We start from the raw sequence: 13,448 nt of genomic DNA, 5'->3' as shown, positions 1-13,448 counted from the left end.
TGTACCACATTTTCTGTATCCATTCATCTGTTGATGGGACTTAGGTTGCTTCCAAATCTTAACTATCGTAAACAGTGCTGCAACAAACAGGAATGCAGAGATCTCTTTGATATCCTGATTTCCTCTCTTTTGGGTATATACCCAGCAATGGGATTGCTGGATCATATGTAGCTCAATTTTTCGTTTTTTCGAGGAACCTCCAAACTATTCTCCATAGTGCTTGTATTAACTTACATTCCCACCAATGGTGTACAGGTTTTTTTTTTTCTTTTCTCCACATGGTCGCAAGTATTTGTTATTGCCTGTCTTTTGGATATAAGCTATTTTAACTAGGGTGAGATGACATCTTACTGTAGTAGTGGTAGTAGTTTTTTCAGCAACCACTTCTTTGTGGTTTATCTTTCCCCTACTTCATCTATTGACCTAATTGTCTCTTGGAGCTCCTGAATTTATTCAGTGGTCTATGGATCAACCTTCCATAATGCACTGGTTTCAGGGTTTGTATTTTGTCACTGGAGCATGGGCCATTAATCCCAAGCTGTCTGCTATCTAGAGACTTGTAGATGACTCGTAATAAACAATGGCTTTTGGATTGCTTTCTGCTTTGAATGTACTCTTTCTTGTTATTTCTTCTTTTTATCCCACTAGTATAGCCGCACACTTAAAAATATTGATTTTATATTTTATAAAATTTATACTTTGTTGTAATAGTTTTTGGGGAACAGGTGGTTTTTAGTTACATGGACGAGTTCTTTAGTGGTGATTTCTGAGATTTTGGTGCACCCATCACCCAAGCAGTGTACGCTCTACCTGATGGGTAGTTATTTATCCCTCACCCTCCTCTCGCCCTTCTCCCTGTGTCCCCAAAATCCATTATATCATTCTTATGCCTTTGTGTCCTCATAGCTTAGCTCCCACTTTTAAGTGCGAACATACAATATTTGCTTTTCCATTCCTGAGTTACTTCACTTAGAATAATGGTCTCCAACTCCATTCAGATTGTTGTCAATGCCACTATTTCATTCCTTTTTATGGCTGAGTAGTATTCCACAGTATATACATACCACATTTTCTTTATCCACTTATTGATTGATGGGGATTTAGGCCACTTCTGTCTTTTTGCAACTGAATTGTGCTGTTATAAACATGTGTGGGCAAGTGTCTTTTTCATATAATGAGCTCTTTTTGTCTGGATGGATACTTAGCAGTGGGATTGCTAGATCTAATTGTAGTTCTACTTTTAGTTCTTTAAGGAATCTCCATACCGTTTCCCTAGGCATGGGGCTTCCTGAGAGACAGACTGCAGTGATTGTTATTGCTCTTTTGGGTCTAGCCATCCAGCAGGGCTCCCAGGCTCTGGGCTTGTGCTGGGGAATGTCTCTGGGCTGGTGCTAGGGAATGTCTGCAAAGAGTCCTGTGATGTGATCCATCTTTAGGTCTCCCAGCCATGGATACTAGCACCTGATCTGGTGGAGGTGGAGTGGAGTGAAGGAGACTCTGTGAGGGCCCTTAATTGTAGATATGTTTAGTGCTCTGGCTTTCTCAAGTGCTGATTTTGCTAGCAGTAAAGTTGTCATGTGGACACCCTCAGGATCTCTAGTTAGTCGGGATGTTTCAGGCAGTTGTTTTAGCTGTAGTTTTCTCCTTCCTGGGAGCAAGGTTATTCTGTCATGAGTTGCTGTAATGGCCTGAGTTGGTTGGCCTTCAACCAGGAGGTGGTGCTTTTAAGAGAGCAATAGCTGTGGTATTAGCAGTGGGATTTGAGTTTGCCCTAAATTGGCCAGGGGAAGTATTTTGGTTTCTCAAGCAATGAGTGGGACCATAAAGCTCCTAAGAGTTTATGTGTTTGCCTTCAGCTACCAGGCCAGGTAGAGAACTACCATTAAGGTGGGGGTAGGGTTAGGTGGGTCTGGGCATAGACTCTCCTTGGGTGGGGCTTGCCATGGCCACTGTGAGGGATTAGGGGATAGTTCTTTGGCCAATGGGAATATGTTCCAGAGGGCATTATGCCTGCCTCTGTTGTGTCATAGAGTTTGCCACAGAAGTGGGGGATAGCTGGTAGTGAAAGGCCTCACCCAGCTCCCACGTAGTTAGTGAGGCCAGTCTTACTCCCACAGTGCCCTGCCAACAGCACTGCATTTAGATCCAGGCAGCCTGCATGTGGAACTCAGACCTTCCCCAGGCCATAGCTTCCCCACTAAGAAAGCAAGAATGGCTTTCAGGCCTTGCTCCTCCCTCTCTGCCCACAATGTCAGCAGCACCTCCTGCACTCATATCTGCAGCAATTCCCATTTGCCCCCATCCTGAATTCTGCTCAGGAAAATTCATGCCCAGTCAAAATTATTACAAATTTCCATTGGAGGAGTCACCCTGCGACTCCTCCCTAGTTCTGTAGGCTGCCTTCCCAAGGGCCCCTGGGAGACATAGTCAGGGATGGCTTCTCTGTACTGGAGCTGGAGACTGGGAGTGCTTACAAGGCTCTTCCCACTGCTGCTTCCACTATTATATTTCACATGTGATGTGGTTTTGCTGTGTCCCCACCCAAATCTCATCTTGAATTATAGCTCCCATAGTTTCCATAGGTTGTGGGAGGGACCCAGTGAGAGGTAATTGAAACATAAGGGCAGGTCTTTCCTGTGCTGTTCTTGTGATAGTGAATAAGTCTCACGACACCTCCCAAGTTCTTCAGCTGATCTGTTTGGAAACTACACTTAATTAAAGTTAAAGGTCTTTATTTGTGGAGAAATCTCAGAGCTTTTAATATATTCAGTGTTCTTTGTGAGTCTTTAAGGAAACAGATGGAGTGTGTAGCTCATTCCAAACTCCTTTGATCACAGAACTCTCTTTCTGGAGGGCATTTCCAGTATCTGCTGTGCTGTAGAACACACTTTGAGAAATGTCGCTCCAAAATAATGAAATTTATTCTTCTCCTTCTGTAAACTTAAGCATCAAAAATTTTGAGAACACCAGAGAAACATGAAAAAGTCTTTAAACTTTATAGGAATGACTTTAAAATAAAGAAAAACAAATGGAGGTACCCAGCTTGATCATTCTTCTAATCATGTAAATTTGTCTTCAAATGACTCTTGCAATAATCACTACCACCCTCAGATGACTTATGATTACCAAGGACATTCCAAAGACAGAGTCACAGTCTACAGGGAGTGAATTACTGAAGAACAGTTCCCTAACCTCCTGATTTATGGGCAGCGTTGTTGGTACATGTGCAAGGGTTGGAAAGGCTTTGAAGAGGCAACTCTCACTGGGAGATATATATTCAGTGATGCTAAAATCCCAAGCAGTCTCACCAAAAGGAATACATAAAAATGCTAACAGTGACAATCATTAGGTGGTAAGATTGTGAATTATTGTTATTTTTTCTTTTAATTTATCGATATTTTAAAAATGTCAACAGAGATCATGTATTATTTATGAAATAAGAAAAATTGTTTTTAAAAAGGAATCTTATAATCACTTAAAAGGGAAAATACATTTTTAAAAATAGAGGAATCTGAAGCTTGGAGGAAAATGAGTTTTCCAAAGTCACATAGTCTGTCAGAGGTAAATTGGATTCTTGAACTCCTGACCAAGGCCCTTCACAGAATACTCCACATTACTCCGCAGTCACAGAGGAATAGCCACTGCCAGGGCTGTTCCTCCTCAGGAAGGGAGTTGTCAAAAGAGGAGAAACACGGATCTTCTGGGTGGGTGAGCCCTTTCCCTCTTCGAACCATAGGAAGGCTATGCTGACACTTGCACAGATTCTCCTGCTTGTGGTACAGGGTTTGCTACTATTTTTCTGGCTAGGAAATTGTCATGAAAGGAGGGAGAAGGGCCTCCCTTAGGAGTATGGGAGAATGAAGTTTCCCTCAAGACACCATCCTATAATAAATGGAGCATCATGGCTGCTATTTTTTTTTCCCAGGCTGCTTATTGCTGTTGAGTTCCTGTCTGCTCCCACAGAAGACAAGGAGAAGCAATGTCACAGGGGCTTGAGTATCCCTCTAGGGAAGAGTGGCTGGAACACCTAATGTGAAAGTTTGAGAATCTTTGGCTGCTGAGGTTGAGAGATTGGGAGGTCTGTGGTGATTCTGGAACTAATTTTACAAAATAGACAATGAAGTAATTGATTGATTCACTGTTTTCCATTAAGATTGTGTTTTTGTGGTTTTTCTTGTGGAAATAAGAGCTCAGAGGGATGATGATATAACATTGGGGAAAGGATGTTGGAACCTCACCCACCTGTATTTGCCTTCCGTGCAACTGTAGCAGTGGAAGTTAGAAAGTGGGGTATGAAAAATGACTAGGAGCAGAGATCCTCTCCCACAGAGGGGTAGAATTGGAAGACTCACTCAGAAAGCCTTGCGGCCATCCTCCTCAGTTTTCATACAGGCAAACTAAATATTACAGATGGGAAAATGGTAAGTATTTAAATATTTATTGAACATATAGTATGTGCCAAACACTGTGCTAAGAATTGAAGGTACAAGAGAAAACAACATAGATGAACCTCTGCCTTCTGCAATGTAGAGGTCCTGAGAGGTGAAATGACAAAACAAACCCAGAACAAGAATCTAGATCTCTTAGATCTGAATTGGTGATCTTTCTTAAATTTTCCTTCTAGAATACTTTAAGCACCTAGGAGTTTCTATGTGACTTTGGGCAACTCACTAAACATTTGCAGGCTTCAGTTTTATGAACATAAAAAAAGAAATTCATACATTTACTCAGTCATTTATTTACTAAAAATTTACTGATAACCATCTGTATCCCAGGCATAAAGCTCACCAAACTCATAAAACAGGAGCTTTTTTGCTGATGGTAAACTTCCATCTGTCAATAATTCTCTCCAAACAGTAACCAATAGGTAGCTGGAAATTCCAGAGTTAGTTATGGTTTATTTTCTGCCATTCAGAGTTGGCTTACTCCCTCAAGTGCCTTGAATCCCCGCTTGGATTTCTCCCTCCCTCCCTCCCTCCCTCCCTCCCTTCCTTCCTTCCTTCCATCCTTCCCTTTCTTTTCTCCCTCCCTCTTTCTTTCCTTCCTTCCTTCCTTCCTTCCTTCCTTCCTTCCTTCCTTCCTTCCTTCCTTCCTTCCTTCCTTCTTTCCTTCCTTCCTTCCTTCCTTTCCTCTCACTGTCTTCTTTCTTTCTATCCACCCATCTTCTTTTCATTTGAAGTGTAAACCCTAACACTAGGGAATTTATTTACAAGAAAAGATTTAAGACATAAATCTGTACACTTGGGTTGGTACGGTTAGTATACTATTGCTTTGTAGCTGCTCCACATTGAAACTTTTATTTATTATTTCTAAATGTGTACTTTTCCTAAGTCTCAAAATTTTATTTAACACAGGGAATATCAATACTGGATTACATTCACCACTATATCAGGAAAACATGTTACTGGCATTAATCCCAAAGGAGGCAAGGGTGAGAGGAAGAAAAGGAAAAATGCAGAATGACATGACTGATTCTTGACATGTCCAGATAAAAAGAAGAAAAAAGTACTAGTCTTTATCAGAGCAAATAGTGTTATCTCCCAAAGTACACAAGAATTTCCAATGTTAACCAACCTGTACCCTTCAGAAGACATTTTCTCATAGCTGAAGAATCACATTCATTCATGTTGGCAGTTGATTTATAAGGTCAGGAATGTGGTTTCTTGGACCATTGCCTTATTAGAATGGAGAAAGTGTAGAAATAAATGGTGCTCATCTGCTTGTTTTTTCAGTTCACTTGTATATAATTTTTTAATTTGTTTTTAATTTTAATTTTTTTTTTTAGTAGAGACAGGGTTTCACCATGTTAGTCAGGATGATCTCAATCTCTTGACCTTGTGATCCACCCGCCTCAGCCTCCCAAAATGCTGGTATTACAGGCGTGAGCCACCACTTGTATATAATTTTTTCCTATCAATTTTGAGAAGATTAGTGGCAGTAGTTTCTTGAAATTAGCAAAAGTTTATAGGCATACTGTGAAACACTGCATAGCAGTGCTTTCAAGGTCCTGTTTCAACAAGTGAACAAGGTGAATGTGCATGTTCTTTTTGAAGGCCATTGTTGTCTCAGCTCAAAGACTGACCATCTCATTGATACAGCCCTCCTGTTAAGCTGGGAGCTCTCTGCCATAGACACTTTGCATCCATTCACTGCTAGTTTTATACGTGTGTGTGTGTGCGCGTGCGCGTGCGCGCAAATACAGATGGTGAATCTAGGGGCCGATTTATGAAAAGGGCAGGTCCAGGCTGGAGAACAAAGCTCACTTTTAGTATTAGCAGGATCTTGATCCTGCCATAACTTGGTTTTTCTCATGCTGGAAGTACTCCCTGGGAGACTAAATGTGTGTTGTTTCAGCTATTTTCCTATGGGTGGGGAAAAATGACAATTCTTTTAAATCCATTCTTCTCCAGAGCAAGAGGAGCACAACCAAGCTATAGGCTGAGAAGAAAACTATTCTCCAGAAAATTCTACCTGATACTTTATCTGTGTTTTTATTATTTATCTTATTGTCTGTATTTCCATTTACTCATGTATAAAACTGTACAATGGTATTTCATATACTCAGTTCTTTGCAGAGTGCCACAGGTAAGTACTTAATATCTCTTAGCCACAAGTACTGTTACTCTACTAGTACTAGGGCTACCACTGCTGCCAGGGCTTCCTGCAACTACTTCTCTGAGTCACTTCAGTATTGTGTATGGACACTCAACAACTATAATAATATTTTGAGCTCCACAAACTTACGATGTTTTAGAATTCTGAAACATCAAAATGTTCTCTGAAGGGTACAGATTGGTTAATATTAGAAATTCTTATGTGCTTTGGGAGATAACACTATTTTCTGTTCTTTTACAAAACAGAAAACTCAACTCAAATTAGCTTAAAAAACAAAACAAGACAACTTAGAGTTTCACTGCTGGTAATATATGAGCTAAGATAACCTGAAATCTTACCAGTATAAACAAATAGAAATGCTGGATCAGTTATTTCCAGAAGATTTTAAAGTATGAATTCAATTTATTTATGTTTTTTGTATTATTCTATTATTCAGATGATCTGTTTCATTATGGGTGAGTTTTGGCAGTTTTGGTTTTCAAGGCATTTGTCCATTTTTTCTTTTTAGGTTGTCAAATTTTCCTGTGTGGAGTTGCTCATGTAAGTTCTTTGTTCTTTTAATGTCTGCTGGGATCTAGGTGGTATTTTCTCTTTAATGACTAATATCAGTAGTGTATGTCTTCTTTCTTTGTCAATTTTGATACAATTTTAATTTTATTAATTTTTAACAGAACTAGATTTTGGTTGTATTGACTCTCTCTTTTTCTGTTTTCAACTTTAATAATTTCTGCATTATTATGTTTTCCCTTCTGCTTGCATTGGGTTTATTTTGCTCTTCTTTTTTGAGTTTCTCAAGGTCCTTCCTGTTAGCATTTGATGCTATAAATTCCCCTCTAAGCACTGCTTTGTCATCTGTTGAATTTTGATATGTTTTACTTTCATTTAGTTCAAAATATTTTCTAATTTCCCTTGCTTTAATGCATGGATTATTTAGAAGTGCGTTGTCAAGTATTGGAGATTTCCTGCTATCTTTCTATTATTGGTTTCTGGTTTAATTCTAGTATAGTCAGAGAATATACCTTGTATTATTTCAATTCTTTTAAATGTGTTAAACTTTGTTTTATAACTCAGGATACTGTCTATCTTGGTGAATGTTCCATGTGCACTTGAAAAAAATATATATTCTGCTATTGGTCCTGGAATGTTCTAAAAATTTCAGTTAGATCCAGTCAGTTGTTAGTGTTTTACAGATTATTAATATCCTTGCTGATTTTTTATTAGTTCTATCAATTACTGAGAAAGGAGAGTTGAAGCCTTTACTTATAATGAGGGATTTGTCTGCTTCTACTTTTAGTTTCATGCAACTTGAAGTTCTATTGTAAGGAACAAACATATTTAGGACTTGTTGTATCTTCTTGGTGAAATGACCCTTTTTTCATTATGTAATGTCCCTCTTTATCCTTGGTAAATTATTTTGCTCTTTATTCTTCTTTCTCTGATATTAATACAACCACTCTAGCTTTCTTTTGATAAAGATCTACATAGACTATCTTTTCGTATCCTTTATTTTTAACCTACCTATATCATTATGCTTGAAGTAAGTTTCTTAGAGATAGCATATAGTTGGGTCATGTTTTTCAATCCACTCTGACAATATCCATCTTTTAGTTAGTGTTTCAATGCAGAATAATTTTGACATCTCCTCCAACCCATAATTGTGACAACCAAAAATGTCTTCAGATATTGCCAAGTATATGTCCCTCTTTCCTTCCTTCTTCCCTCCCTTCCTCTTTCTTTCTCTTTCCCTTTCCCTTTCCTTTCCTTTCCCTTTTCTTTTCTTTCCTTTCCTTTCATTTCCTCTCCTCTCCTCTCCTCTCCTCTCTTCTCCTCCCCTCTCCTCTCCTTTCCTCTCCTCTCCTCTCCTTTCCTTTCTCTCTTTCGTCAAATGCCTCTTTAGTGAAATTTCTTTTGTCAAATGCCTCTTGAGTGAAGTTGCTCCGAGTTGAGAACCATTGCCTTAGAGATTTCAACATGCATCCTTAACTAGTTACAGTCTACCTTAACTAGTAATCTAATTCTACGTAAGAATGTAAGAATCTTAAAACTTGACTCCATTTGCCCCTTTCTCCTACATATTTTGCACTATGTTACATATTCTAAGCTCCAAAAGATGCTATTGTGGTTGCTTTATTTGTTTATTTGTAGTTTTGAGGCAGAGTCTTGCTGTGTTGCCCAGGCTGGAGTACAGTGGCTCAATCACAGCTCATTGCAGCCTTGACCTCCTGTGCTCAATCAATCCTCCCTCCTCAGCCTCTCAAGTAGCTGGGACTACAGGGACACTCCACCATGCCTGGCTAGTTTTTTAGTATCTTTCGTAGAAACAGGGATTCATCATGTTGCTTAGGCTGCAATCAAGCTCTGGGCTCAAATGAACCTCCCTTCTCAGTCTCCCAAAGTTCTGGGATTACTGTCCTGAGCCACTGTGCCTTGTTGCTTTAAATAGTTAGTATTCTTTTATATTTATTCATAGATTTATATTCTTTTCAGTGTTTTCATTTCCTTCTAATTTTCTGTGTTTCTAGCTCAGACAATTTCCCTTCTGCTGGTAGAACTCCCTTTAGTACTTACTTCAATGCTGTGCAGCTAGCAACAAATTCTATTTTAATTTGAATGAAATATTCTTACTGGTGTATAATTCTAGGTTGAGAGGTCTTGTTTGCCTTTTTGTTTTTTCATTTTAAAAATATCATTACATTGTCTCCTGATTTCCACAGTGTGTCATTTTGGGTTCCATGAGAAGCAGACACCAAGATAGGATTAGAAATGTAAGAAATTTGTTCAGGGGAAATGCTTGTAAAGGATAAAGGAAGAAGGAGAGGAGTAGGCAGGGAGAACCTTCAGATACCAAGACAGGTCCAGCACCTGTGAAAGAAGGCAGGTGAGGAAGCATTAGGCCAGAAGAGCCTCAGACTATCGACCGGTCTGTTAAATTCATGGCCAGGTCAGTAGAGATCTCCTGAGCCAAATTGCCTATTAAAGAAATTCTGCATCTATCAATATAGCCTGATTTTCATACCTCCATTGAGCTAATTCATTGACTAGAAGTAGCCCAGGGGAAGTGTGATTTGATATGAAAGTTATAGTGTATCCAACAGTGCAGCAGCTGTCAATAAGATGAGCACCCCACAGCATGATCTCTTGAAGGGAGAGCTGAGGGGTGCAATTCTGTGACTGCCTCACATAGTTTTAATTTTAATTTTAATTTTTATTTCATTTTAAGTTAGCTGTCAGTCTTAATGTCGTTCCCCTGAAGACATGGGCTTTCTTCCCCTCTGGTTGCTTTAGAACTTGTTATTCTTTTTCAACATATTCTACAATGTGTCCAGGTATGGTGGGTTTGTTGGTGTTACTGTTGGTGGTGTACTTATTCTGCTTAGGGTCTCTTGAACTTCTGGAATTGGTGGGTTTATATCTTCCATTATTATTAGAAATTTCTCAGTTGTGTGTTTTCAAATATTGCTTCTTCTCCATTCTCTCTCCTTTCTCTGTTTTGAGACTCTATTACACCATGTGAAACTGTTGAAGTATGTTACACATTTGGACACACTCTTTCTTCCTCTTTCTTTCTTTCTTTCTTTCTTTCTTTCTTTCTTTCTTTCTTTCTTTCTTTCTTTCTTTCTTTCTTTCTTTCTTTCTCTCTCTCTCTCTCTCTCTCTTTCTTTCTTTCTTTCTCTCTCTCTCTCTCTCTCTCTCGTTTGGTTTTTCTCTGTGATCCAATTTGAGTAGTTTCTATTGATCTGTCTTTAAACTCACTAATCCTATCATCTATGTCCAGTTTGCTTTTAAGCCTACCTAATTAGTTCTTAAATCCAGACATTATACTTTTCAGTTCTAAAATATCCATTTAAAAATTTTGTAGAGTCCAATTATCTGTTAAAATATAATTTTCATTGTTTTTTAAACATGCTTTTAAAAACTTCTTTAACATGCCATTGTTATTTTATTTATGCTTTTCCTCATTATCTCAATTATCTGTGGGCTTGTATTTATTTTGTTTTTTGATTATTGTTACCTATCCTGATTGTTTTAATGTACAGTAAATTTCGATTGCTGGGCATTGTATATAAAATAACTGTAGACTTCTGATGATATCTTCCACCAGACAGGTACCCTTTTTTTTTTTTTTGTTAGGACCAGGAGCTAATAACCTCAATTCAATGGGAACTGAGTTGAAGTAGGGCTGCACGTACAATTTTAGCAAGATTCTGTCCACCCTGGTTTATCCCTGCTCTTTAGATATAGTCTTTCCAAGCTTTTGATTGAGAGCATAGAGTGTCTATTTCTTCTCAGCTCTAAGAAAAATTTTTCCTTTTTTAGTCTTTTTGAGACAGAGCCTTGCTCTGTCACTCAGGCTGGAGTGCAGTGGTGAGACTTTGGCTCACTGTAACCTCCACCTCCTGAGTGCAAGCGATTCTCATCCCTCAGCCACCTGAGTGACTGGGATTACAGCTGGCTAATCTTTGTATTTTTAGTAGAGATGGGGTTTTGCCGTGACTGGTCTTTAACTCCTGGGCTCTAGTGATACACCCACCTTGGCCTTCCCAAGTGCTGGGATTACAGGCGTGAGCCACTGTGCCCAGCCTCCTTCTGTACCTAGACATCATGAGGTCCTCCATAGCTCTTTTATAACTTTAACACGTTTCTTTCAATGTATTCATTTGTTACTAGTTGCTGCAGAAAGACCTTTGACCTGCTTTGACCTACTACATTCTACCTAGAAGCAGAAGTATATATAATCTGTTATTCTTACTAATAATATGGCAACAAATAGTCTTAAATATGCTTTATTTCATACAAATGCAAGTACAGCTGTAGAAGAAATTCCTAGATCAAAAAGTATATGCATTCATAATTTTGGTAGATGCGATAGTTAATATTGAGGGTCAACTTGATTGAACTGAAGGATACAAAGTATTGATCCTGGGTGTGTCTGTGAGGGTGTTGCCAAAGGAGATTAATATTTGAGTCAGTGGGCTGGGAAAGGAAGACCCACCCTTAATCTGGTGGGCACCATCTAATCAGCTGCCAGTGAATATAAAGTAGGAAGAAAAACATGAAGAGGCGAGACTGGTCTAGCCTCCCAGCTTACATCTTTCTCCTGTGATGGATGCTTCCTTCCCTGGAACACTGGACTCCAAGTTCTTTAGTTTGAGACTAGGACTGGCTCTCCTTGCTCTGTAAACTTGCCGACAGCCTATTATGTGACCTTGTGATTGTGTAAGTCAGTACTTAATAAACTCCTATATATATATGCCTACCATTTGCTCTTATGTATATATTGTGGGACCTTGTGATTGTGTAAGTTAATACTTAATAAACTCCCCTCTCTCTCTCTCTATATATATATCTATATATAGTATAGATAGATAGATAGATAGATAGATAGATAATGCCTACCATTTGCTCTTATATATATATCCTATTAGTTCTGTCCCTCTAGAGAACCCTGACTAATACAGTAGGCATCACCAAAATTCTCTCCTTAGAGATTATAGTAACGTATGTTTCCACCAGGAATATATAAAAATGCCTATTTTAACAGCAGCTTTACAAATACTGTGTGTTAACTTTGAATGTTCATGAGTTCAGGAGTAACATTATCAGAACTTTGCATTAAGAAGGTTAATGTAGTCATAATATATTAGGTGGGTTAAAAAAGATGAAGGACAAAAGTCACTTACCTCATAGTTTTGTCTCTGATTCTAGTGACCTAAAAAGTGAAAGTCACTGTATTCGTGCTTGAAAACATTTCCTGAATTTTCTAATCAGGTCTCTTTTTAGCCGGAAAGTTGATGGCTCCAAGTTCTTCCACAGGTTCAGTACAGATGTTAGCAGATTTTAATGGCTGCAGTGTAGTACATCTGTTTGTCACACCAAGCTCAGCATCTGTGTCAGGAACAGCTAGTTTTGTGATTCAAGAATAGAAGAGACAGAGATGGCTGTGGTTTCCCCTTAGGGCTCTAGCAGAGGAGACACTTTGGGGACAGTAAAGAACATGAAATGATGTTTCTGTTAAGAAGAAATCTATTCCTGCCTCATTCTTGGTCAAAACAGCCGTAAGCCTGATAAAACAATATTGCATGCTAGTTTCAGGAATGTAACTCAGCCATTTCAGTGTTTCCTTTCTGGGTCCCTGTGGATTTCTAACCCTCACTTTAACAGTAAGGCTATATTATCCTCATTTTCTCCTGCCATCTCTCGGCTGTTTTTCTTTCTCCTGGGTTCAGTGAGTCATTTCCTCAAGTCCTCCCTGGTTTGGCTTCAAAAATTTAGGATAATCATCAAGAGCTGTCCTCTTCTCCCTTTCAGGCTTGAATTCCTCTTAGTGTTAAAGGCCTTTCACTTCTCAGTATCTGAGGTGGGTGGGCTTGAGCTAAGATCCTTTCTTAAATCTTAGTGTGTGTGCTGGAGAAAGCCTAACAGACCACGAGAAAGAGGTAACAAAATGAATCTTCCAAGGAAACTGGGAGGATGCGGGGGAAGGTGCAGATTCATACTTCATTCAAGTTGCTGATAATGAATGCTTTACCAAAGTATTACACTACCAAGAGCTTCCTTTGTAATAACATGAAAAAGTCAATGATTTGTGATAAACTTCATGTAACTTTTTAATTTTTTTTCCTTACTAGCTGCATTTTTTCAGCTGGTATAGTTGTTAAGCTATACTCCTGATGTCAGACGGATCAAGGGTCCAAATCCTGCCACTACCACCTTCTAGCTGTGTGGCCACCCACTGGCAGTTATTTGACCTGCAGGTATTTTTGTCTCCTTATCTAACAATATGGCAAGCACAATAGCATCCTCCTCATAGGACTGGTAGAACAATTAAATGA

Source organism: Chlorocebus sabaeus, chromosome 9, assembly GCF_047675955.1.
Source record: "Chlorocebus sabaeus isolate Y175 chromosome 9, mChlSab1.0.hap1, whole genome shotgun sequence".
Lineage (NCBI taxonomy): Eukaryota > Metazoa > Chordata > Mammalia > Primates > Cercopithecidae > Chlorocebus > Chlorocebus sabaeus.
The sequence above is the reverse complement of the archived record's forward strand: the minus strand, read 5'-3'. Positions refer to the sequence as shown.